Source organism: Strix uralensis, chromosome Z (assembly GCF_047716275.1).
Source record: "Strix uralensis isolate ZFMK-TIS-50842 chromosome Z, bStrUra1, whole genome shotgun sequence".
NCBI classification, from domain to species: Eukaryota; Metazoa; Chordata; class Aves; order Strigiformes; family Strigidae; genus Strix; species Strix uralensis.
The window spans coordinates 72,878,320-72,888,576 of NC_134012.1; the positions used below are offsets into that span (position 1 = coordinate 72,878,320).

General features: G+C 44.8%; 1 protein-coding gene across 4 annotated transcripts in view; it reads right to left on the bottom strand.

The window, feature by feature from the left end:
* The window catches only part of SPIN1 (spindlin 1), a 67,828-nt gene extending 59,216 nt beyond the window's left edge, over positions 1-8,612 (bottom strand). For 2 of the 4 annotated variants that reach the window (XM_074855152.1, XM_074855156.1), the window contains exon 1: positions 8,316-8,612. The gene's annotated coding sequence lies outside the window, so the exon portion shown is untranslated. Of the gene's footprint in view, positions 1-7,167; positions 7,576-8,315 lie in introns of those variants that run through there. The other 2 variants (XM_074855154.1, XM_074855153.1) reach the window with 2 other exon arrangements.
* Positions 8,613-10,257: the final 1,645 nt, after the last annotated feature.

Consider the following 10,257-nt stretch of genomic DNA (forward strand, 5'->3'; position numbering starts at 1 on the left):
CTTTTCCCTTTCTAGATTCGTAATCTAATTTTCTCTCCAGAAAGCTTTATATCTGAACTGAACTAGATTCACTAACAAACATTTAATTGTATTTCCTGAGATTTTGTATCAATCTAGGTATTGGTGATAAGAACAACAATCCCTCAAAAAAACCCACATCGCTCCTTCCTTTTGGAAATACACATACTTATTAGCAGAGAGGACTAAATTGTCCTGTGGTCCTTGAAACAACTGAGGAACAAAGGGGAGAAACTGAAATTCAAAAAGGCAAAAAGTGAGGCATCTTCCAATGAAAACAGAATCTCAGAAGGCAGGATATCCTTCCACATAAAAGCAGACGAGGCTTTCTAGAAGTCTATCCTGCAGGTAAACAGCACACAGAAGAATAGAAAAGAACGCCTCCGCCTTTTATGCTGATCTCTGCTTCACATTCAACCTTGTGCCAACCCTGCCCAAACAAAGTCTCCTAGAAATGTGGTTAGAGCACCAAGTATGACTGAAAATCAGGATGTTTATTCATGAAATCTCACACTCCTCCCCCCACCCCCCCACCTTTTCCACCTTCAATTAATTTTATACATATGGGGAAAAACAAAACAAGAAACCCACCTCTACATAAATTCCATTCTTCAAGCATCTAGCCTAAAACTATCTGTAATACAGTGCTTTCTTCACCCCTGGTTCCCCACCAAGGCCACAGCAAAATATTACCATTTGAAAATGTTCTTTTCATCCATTATTAATACAGCCACATGTCCCTAGTGATACAAAATAACGTGTATTTGTCTCATGTCTCTCCATACAAGCCACAGGTATACACATAGTTATAACTGAGGGTAGAAGTGAATCTCCCCCAGCAACTTGAACAAGTTGGAGAGCACATCAATCAGAAGAGAGTCTGTTTGCCTTCTCTATCTTAAGGCTGGCACCTAACAATCAAGTATGCTTTTCCTGACAAAATGGAGCTGCAGAAGATGGAGAGATGTAATTCACCAAGGTGATTTCTATTCTTATTCACTTCTAGAGAAGTTTCTTTTTCTTCCTCCCTTCAGTAGAGAGATGACCCTGACAACAGTCACTGTGAAGGCTCCCTCCCTCTACCAACATGATGTCAACCATATCAATATCCAAAAATCTGTGGTTTCCAAGTATATCAAACACCCGCATATTCCTTAACCCTAAAAGCACTTAAGAGTTAGATTTCTAGGAAGTCGCATGAAAGGCAGAATTCACTGTTAAGCTATTTTTTGAATATACTCTTGTCAGAGCATGGATTTTGGCCAATCACATCTCACAAAACTGCAGTTCCACTGATGGCAAAGCAACCATTAATGAATTTGTGTGTCATTTTTACCATAAAGACAAAGAACTTCTGAAAGGGATTAATGAAGAAAAAAGTAATTATGTCAATTTAATAAAGCTGTCTGCAACTGGCAGGTTTTGAGAAGGTAGTAAACTAATCTCTAACATATTTGCTCCCATTCTGATTTCACTTTAGGGTTCAGATCATTGTCTAAAACACACATGGTTATCAAACAGAACAGGCAAGCAATTATCCAGAACCATACAGACATAGCCAACTGTCTTCCAAGGATAATTATATGAGTTACACAACCTACATCCTCCAAGCATTATTTGTATTTATTTTTATCATTCCTAGAAAATAAAGACAGTCTAATCTGCAAGCATTTCTGCAGTTCAAGTGGAAGACCTGAGATAAGTTACAGAAGAACTGACAAAATACCTGCCAGTATATTGTAGGTACTTAAGCTTTGCATACTAGAAGTCTAAGCACTATACTGAATTTTGGCAGACATTATGTTTGTCAAGGCATTTGGAAAAAGTTACCAAGAAAAATTAACAGAAATGTCACCAGTGAACTATTCTAGAACACGCTTTCTCCTATGCTACTCAGTTCACAACACTTACATTAAATCTAGAAAGCTGGAAATCTCCGTATTTAAAAATCTCAACAACAAACACAAGATTATACACTGGACTTAAGCTACCTTTGTTCCACATACTAGGGAAGAAGTCTGTGAAGGGAACGTAAATACTAAATTAGGAAAATGAGTTTTGCCACAGAAATAATTATTTGATTTTAATAAATACCAGACCAGAAGTCTGACTTCTAATAAATCTTTCAGTTCTTACCCACTTAGGGCAAGAGATTACGATCTAGCAAAGTTCATTTTTACATTTAAATTGGATTAATGCAGGTTCGCAAGAAAAGAAAGTTTGTTGGTTTTTGAAAGGGCATAAAATTAAAGTCTGTATGGGTGAAATTTTACCTCAGCATGATGGCACAGACCAGCTAAAACATCTTACTATGCTCTAGAACAAGTCAAAGAATATTGCTGGGAAAAAAAAAAGAGTCAAGCTTATTACTTTTTCATTTTATATATGACTGGCCACATCTGGGTAGAGTAGTATCACTCCAAATAGCAGCATCAGTAGTGGACAGTAAATTGCCAGGTAATGTTACGCTTTACGACCTAATTAGCATAGTAATCTTAAAATAGATTAAATTTACAAACATTCCCTGTATTAATTGTTCTGCTCTAAGAGGAATCTAGGAGAGAAAACAAAGCAACACAACGGACAGGGAGAAAAAAGCCTCCAAGGTACACATTCAGAGGGAACTGTCATTTTAAATAGGCTGCTCCCAAAGTTACTTCGCCAAGATTGAGATCTCCGGATTCAAGACTACCTCTGAACCACTAGGAAGACTTTCTGGAAACAAAGGATGGAAGATGCACCAGTGACCTTAAAGAAAGCAACACATTTTAATGGAGCACTTTAATTCTAAAGCACTTCCAAACTTGCAGATAAAAGCAGTCTCAGACTTCACGAGACAGGCTTCCCAACACTCTCTGAAACAAACAACTCTGGAAACCAGCATTAAGAATATTTAGGTTACCACACACCACCCATCACTCAAGAAAGACAGCTGTAGTGATTGAACCCAGAGCCCTTCAGCTGAGGTAGCTGGCACTGTTAGAAGGGGACCACCAGCTACAACACATTTGGAGAACAGGACCTGCATACAGCTAGGCCAGAAGTGAAGTGAAAATGAAGAGATGACTTCAAAGACAGCAGCGGCCTCAACAGTTGGTCACCATGACAAGAATGTTTTCCCTATGCAAGGCCACCATAAGTCCACAATGTGAGAACAACTGGAAAACTAATGGAAAACACAACAACAAAGGAATAACTAAAATGATACAATTCCATTTTGTGCAAACTACCATATGGAACAGAAGGTCTAAAGTTCAGCAGTTATTCTGTATAAATTAAGCATTTAATCACTGAAATCCACAGAACTACTCTTGAAACAACTATCTACTCTCACCAGCACTTGTAGGTGCAGACCTAGAATACCGTATTGGAACATTCAACAACAACATTTAAAAAAACCCCACAAACGACAAATCAACTAAGCAAACAAAAAACCCAAACCAAGAGCTAATCAGCTCTTAGGGGTTTATAAACTTTACGGTCTTATCAAAAAGACTAAAAAAACCCTACTTGTAAGTGCTTACATATACTGTCAGTAACTCTTATTCTGCAAGCAGATTTAAAAAAAATAATCAGAAGATATTTCAACAACATCTCAAGCACCCTGCAATAACTGCAGAATATTAGAATATGATTAGGTAATAGTTAAGGCTAGTAGTCACCACCGCTAACAACAGCAATTTCGATATATTTCAGCATTTTGTGGAACCATTTCAATAAAGTTTCCAAGTGAGCAAGTCAAACAAGACCTCGTATAGCACAGATTTACAGCAGTTTCACAGCATACATTACAGGAAAGAAGCATAAAAAGGTAACCTAGATTTGTAGAACCATTCTACACAAGCCAATAGTCAAATCAACTCAACTCTTGAATTCCACATGCCATCAGCAAACTCACATTTTACACCACAGCAGAAAGTTAACTGCAACCACCACATGGTGGAAGCAGTAAATTTGAATTAAACTATTTCACCATTCTTTGAAATGGATCAGTGACGAGGCCCCTTTGTCTCCAGAAGCAGCTGTTCATAAATACAAACCAGTTAACCATACTGTTTCAAGGAACTCAACACTTATCCATGTCATAGAAATGTGGATGGACACCGTCTGCACACTGATACAAGGAAGGTCACATTCCCCATTCTTTTAAGTCATGTGGTATGCTGACAGCTAGGTAGTAGCCGGACAGCAAGTGGGACACATCTTGATACCCAGAAGGTACTCATCAGGAAAACCTGCATCAAGAAAGATCAGCATTCACCTTCCAATCATAAAACCACTGAACTCTAAAGAGTAGTAAGAGAAGGAGAATGATAAAACCTAAAAAATTCTCTCACACCTGGTATGAGAAACAAACTATCTAACCATAAAACTGAAAGTAACTGTCCATAACAGTGATTGTCTCTTGGTTCAGCTTCAGTGAACAACTTCTGAAAGACAGGTTTTAAACCACTTGGTTGAATTGGTTTTAGCCATCTACGAAAACATATTCTCATGCCATAACATCAAGAAGTCAAGTCTGATCCAATACCTGGGGAAAGAAAGGAAAATAGGCAAGAAAAACCAAAATGAAAGCATGAGAACTTTACAGCAACAGGCTTCATTCTATAAAAAAAATGGCCATTTCTTCAGAAAAATAGAATCTTACTCAAAATCTTTCATTTGTCAAACATTAATCAAATGATGCATTACATTAAAAAACACTTTAAAACAGCTATTGTATCAGCTGGATGTTTACAAATCTGAACAAGTCAAAGACTGCAGCCTGGCAACAGACAGGGAAAGATACAGGCTAAGTCAATGGAAGAATACTACTCAGACCAAGAAAATATACAAAAGGTATTGAAGAATAAGATGAACTAAAAGTGTTTATTACTTTTAGGACTTTATATTTCAATTGGTAATTTCATAAATATTTAGTCATGATTTACTTGATCGAAGATTCACTGAAAAGTGTTTCTTCTTAAAAGATATTAGTTAATTTCTAACATCTTCCAAAAAGCTACTCACTGAGACTGCATTCCTTGTGGTCGTCTTTTTCCTCAGTCTCACTTCCCAATATGAAAAAGTAAACAGTTTTGGAAAAGAAGATTCTACTAGTACTGGGTTTTTAATTTGGTTAAACACAGCCTGGAATTACCCACAATGACAAAAACACTGGAGTGCCTTCACTTAGTGGTACCAAAGACCCAAAGATTTGGCAAGCTCTTCAACTAGATCAGCTCCTCATGGGATACGAAGACCCACAATACTGATTTTTGACCAAATCAACACAAACAAGACAGAAAAATCTTCTAGGTGTCATAAGAAAGAACACAATCACAAGGTACAGCAAAGATGCTACAGACAAAAAACTTCACAAAGCTAATGAAGTGCAGGTAAATTTTACAGAATAAAATTCAGTTCTAGTGACAAAACTAAAGTGTACCAGTTAACAAACACGACTATTTTTAAGTGATCCACTATTTAAACAGATGTGTTGCAGATGGCCTATTTTTGTTTATTTTGCTCTTCAGCCTAAAAATCAGCTTAAGTATCTAAAGGCTTATTACGAGGGAGGAGCGGCATACCTCAGTACACTTCACACTTTTAGTAAGAGAGCAATAATTTCAAAATTTGGTGGCTATCATAATGAATGACTAATTAGCAACAACACAAACTATTTTTGTGGCTTTACCAATATTGCTTTCAGGTTGTTAAATGTAAAAAAAAAAGTAACTGGCTGCTGCAGGAATCTACTGATATATCAAGTTACAGACTTATGCTCAGACTTTTCCATCTCGAAGTAGTACAGTTGGCTCAGGAGCCATGACGTAGATAAACATTCCAAAATGATCTTGTAACTTGGATGACTCCACTCAAGTTTTACGTTGATGTAAACTCCATTATTATAAATTATTTTCTTCTCACCTCTGGTTAATCAATGCTTATTAATGGAGATAGAAAAAGCAGCAGAAAAAAAGTATTAATATATGATTACTTCAGCACTGAAGTGTAGTATTTATTTCTATCTCAATAAAAACTGTATGATTATGCCGTGCCAGTGCTTCTCCACTAGAAGCTTCCAAAGCAAAGCAGACAAAGACGACAGAGCTAGGACATTTGTTACTTCAGGGCAATGCTCAGGTATTAACAGAAGCCACAGCTATCCCTGTGTATATGACTGAATAAAGACCATGTCTTTAGACATAATCTTTGAAAAATGAAACACGTACTATTAATTACAGTAACATGCATAGAATGCAACATAAAGCATCACGTCTTTGCATGTTCGGCATTCACCCTTGTTACAACCTAGCTACAAATCTGTTCCACAGCAGATCACTTTATATATGCTCAACAAACTACGTTCAAGTTATTTTGGTTTTACGTCATAAGCAAAAAAATAAGCCATATTCGTCAAAGCCAGAAGGGGGTGCTCTAAATAACTGAGGTGGGGGGTAGTGAACTGAGCATTTGCCTTGTGTTGAGAGGTCAGAAACATGCTGTCTTGCTTTAGTTTGGGAGCTCACTTAAATTCACGATGCCGTGCCTTTTTCACAAAAAAAGGAATCTCAAAAGCAGAAGCCCTCATTTTAACAAAAAGGAAATGCTTCGGTTTGTGCTATTGTCATCACAAGGGCAAATTAATCTGTGACAAAAAACTGGCAACAAAAAGACCTGGCAAGTGTTAATCCCAGTTTTGTATCCTATGATTTGTGAGCTGTTTAAGATACTGACAAGGAGATACAGGGAATGCAAAGAAATTCAAAAAGCCTATGCTACGGTTTTTACCTACACAATGCCTATTCTGACCTAACTAGTTCAGGTCTTTTTAACATGACTGTGCTGAGTTGATATCTTATACCGAACTACGTCCTGAAATGAAAGAAACGGCCCTGAATGAAAGATCATTCTGCAAGTGGAATACAGTATTTCATCTCTGCCAGCACTTTGGTGCATCAGCCTCCCCCCACCCAAAAAGAGAAAAAGATACGCACATTCCAATCAAGCCTCTCTCAGCGGGGCTCACCCAGTTCCCCCAGCCTTCCCTCCCTTCCTCCCTCGCCCCAGGCCTTGCCAGGTTCCCAAATCCCCTTTGATTTCAGGTTTCATTTTGTTGTAAGCAGCGAAACGAAAGGAGAAAGCTTCCAAAGCGAGGATCCTTACCCTTGAAATCCCGCCATGCTCGCAATAAGGAGGGTGAACTGTTTTTCCTCTTTTTTTTTTGGATGGGAGATGAGGGGGGAGGGGAAAGAAACAAAAGCCTAAAAGGAGGAGAGGCTAAGCGGCGGAGACAGAGGGAGAAGGCGGAGACCCTGGTGGAGGAGCAGGGCGAGCGTCAGCCATGTTGTGTGTGTGTTGGTCCAGTATTTACAAACCTGCAGCTGCAGCAGCGCTTGGAGTCTGGGAGAGAGGGGAACGAAGGGAGGGAGAGAGAAAGGCGAGGAGGGAGGAGAGGCAGGCCCAGGGAGTGGGAAGGGAGGGCGGGAGGAGGGGAAAGCGGCGGCAGACAAAGGATCGCAGCGCAGCGCGCACACACGCGCGCGCTCGGGGCGCCTCGCGCCGCGGCAGCGCTGCCCGCAACCCTGCCACTGCCGGCCCGAGGCGGCGGCTCCCCCTCCGGCCACCGCGGCACGGCCCGGCCCGGCCCCGCCGCCACCGCACTCACGCCCCCTTCACCCCGCTCCCCCGCGACGGGGAGGGGAGCCGGGGCACGCTTCCCCCCGTCCCCGCCTCCCTCGGCGTGCGCTATCGAGGGGGAAGCTTCTCTGCGGCAGCCCCCCCCGGCGGGCCCCAGCCCACATACAATGGCTCCGCGGGGGGGTGGGGGGGGAGCGGACCCCTCCCCTCCGGCAGGGGACGGAGCGTGGATGCCGACCGGGGCCAGTGCCAAGGGAGAGCGGCTGCCCCCCGGAGCCCGGAAGGGTGGGAGTTGCCAGGCAGCCGGGGCGCCGCGGGGGAAGCGACGGCAGAGGCGGCAACATGAGCCCGGGGCCCCCGCGGCCCCACTGCCGCCCGCCTCCTGCGGCTTCCGGGAGGGCCACGGGGGCGGGACGGGAGGGGCGACGGGCCGCGGCGGAGGAGGGGGCGCGGAGCCGGGACGCCCGCGGGTGGACACATATTGTCAGCCCCGGGGGAGGCGAGGCGAAGCTGGGCTCAGAGCTCCGGCTTCCCCTACAGCGACTCCCTCCGGCTCTGCCCGGTACTGGGCCGGGCCAGGCCAAGGGCGGCGCGACAGGCTGCGTTCGCGCCCCCCCCCCCCCCCCCCCCCGCCTCGCCTCCCCTCCCCTCCCCCGCCTTCCCCACTCGCTCACCTGCCGGCGGGACGGGCGCCCGGGGGTGCCAGGCGGGCGGCCCGGGGGTGCCAGCGCTGCAGCCGCAGCCCCCTGCCTTGCCAGGCCGCTCAGTTCCTCCGCGGCGGCAGCGAGGACGGCCGCTCCCCTTGTCTCGTTTGCCCCCCTCCGCCGCCGCCGCTGCCTCCTGCTCGCCTCTGCCACATTTGGATCCCCCTCTCCCTACGCGAGCTCCGCCGCCAGGATAGAGGCCTCCTCACCTTCCTGCCAAAAAGTGAGCCGCCCGCATCGGGCCGTTCAAAACACAGGGCCGGGCCCCGCCCTTCTCCCTCCTGCCCCCCGCCCTGCCCCCTTCCGCCGGCGCGCAGGCGCACTGCGGCTCCCGAACTGCGACAGGAGCGGGGGGGGGGCGCTACCCGCCCCGCCCCGCCCCGGCCGCCGTCGCCGATCCCAGCGCGTCTGCGCGGCCGCGGCAGCCGCCCGGCGTTCCGCTGCTGCCGCGTTGCCCTGCCCTGCGGGCCGGCTCGACACACGGCTTACCCGGCCCTGGGGCGTGGGGTGGGCCTCGCCCCGCCCGCTCGCCAGCGCTGCGCAGCCCGCCTAGCGCCGCCTCACGGGTGGGCCGCGGCGGTTCGTGGCGGCGGTGCCGCTCACCAGCAGCGCCTTTTCCGTGGGCAGGCCTTGGGCCCGCGGCCTGCCTGAGGCCCAGCGCCACGGCGGGCAGTCTCACGGGTTGTCATGGTACCCAGCGTTTTCCACCGGGTTTCTGTGGTGTCCCTGGTCATCTTCCAACCCTCAAACAATGTTCAGGTGATCTGAGGAAGTGCCGATTGTCGTGTTGGTACAATGAAACCCAAGAGTGTGAAGGTACCTGAAGGCTGACTGGCATTTCGCCTGCCTAGGCAAAGTGCTTCTAAGTAATCGAGGTTGTCAGGTATGCTGCATGTAGTATGAAAGAAAAACTGAAAGCCTGCGTTTTGCACTAAATTGTTATCATTGCAAGACAGGAAACGTTACTGGGATGGAGAAGGAGTAGTTCCTTCAAAACTTAAAATGGTGTCCTTGTCTGTGGAACAGAGAAACAAAAAAGGGGTGGGGGAACACTTCAAAAATCCTAGCTGAACAAAAGCACTAATTACAAGTTCTTCACACAGTCTTGGTGCACTGTCTTGTGTGCTCTCAGCTTTTCACTTGAGGAAGCTGATAGAGAGGGCAGTCGATGGGAAACCTGCAAGTAGTCAAGGCTGTTCAGCAGTTGCTGCACCACGGACAAGTGTCATCTTCTGAACCATTGGTGTTAAATCCAAGTGTTATAGATTAATTGTAATTTAATGGGAAATAACCACTTCTCAATTTTTAGTGGTCAATAAAATTTTATTAGCAAGCGGCGAGTGAGCAAAACAGCGCTGGGTGTGCCGGGAGTCTCTGCTCTACCAGGACACACACCTTACATGACAGAACTGAGCCCCTTTATAGTGTAGGCTTCATCCATATTCATGATGGGCGTACCCTGAGGGGTCTGCAAAGTTGTAAACAAGTTTTCCCGGGGTTTTCTTGGGTTTTTCCATTTATGGGGGATGACTCAGCACAGGTGTTTTTGCAGTCCTAACAGGCTGGCTACACCATAGTCTAGTCATAACATTGTCTAGACATAACACTATCTGGCTTGAAGATGGGGGCCATTTTCGCTCCCTTCTAACAACTGATTTTAACAATAGAAACTATGTACATATATCTTATTTCTTATTAAACTTTTTATTTCTTTATTGAACTTCTTATTTCTTTTTAAACCTGAGGTTACATAGAAAGTGCAAAAACATTTAGAAATTCTATACATAAGAGAATTACAAAACTGTTCGGCCACAACATAGTTTAGTTACAACACAATCTGGTATTAACAGAGTCTCTCTTTATGCTTAGTTTACTTAACAAGATGTCCTGACCACAACTTCTTTTTCCCCTT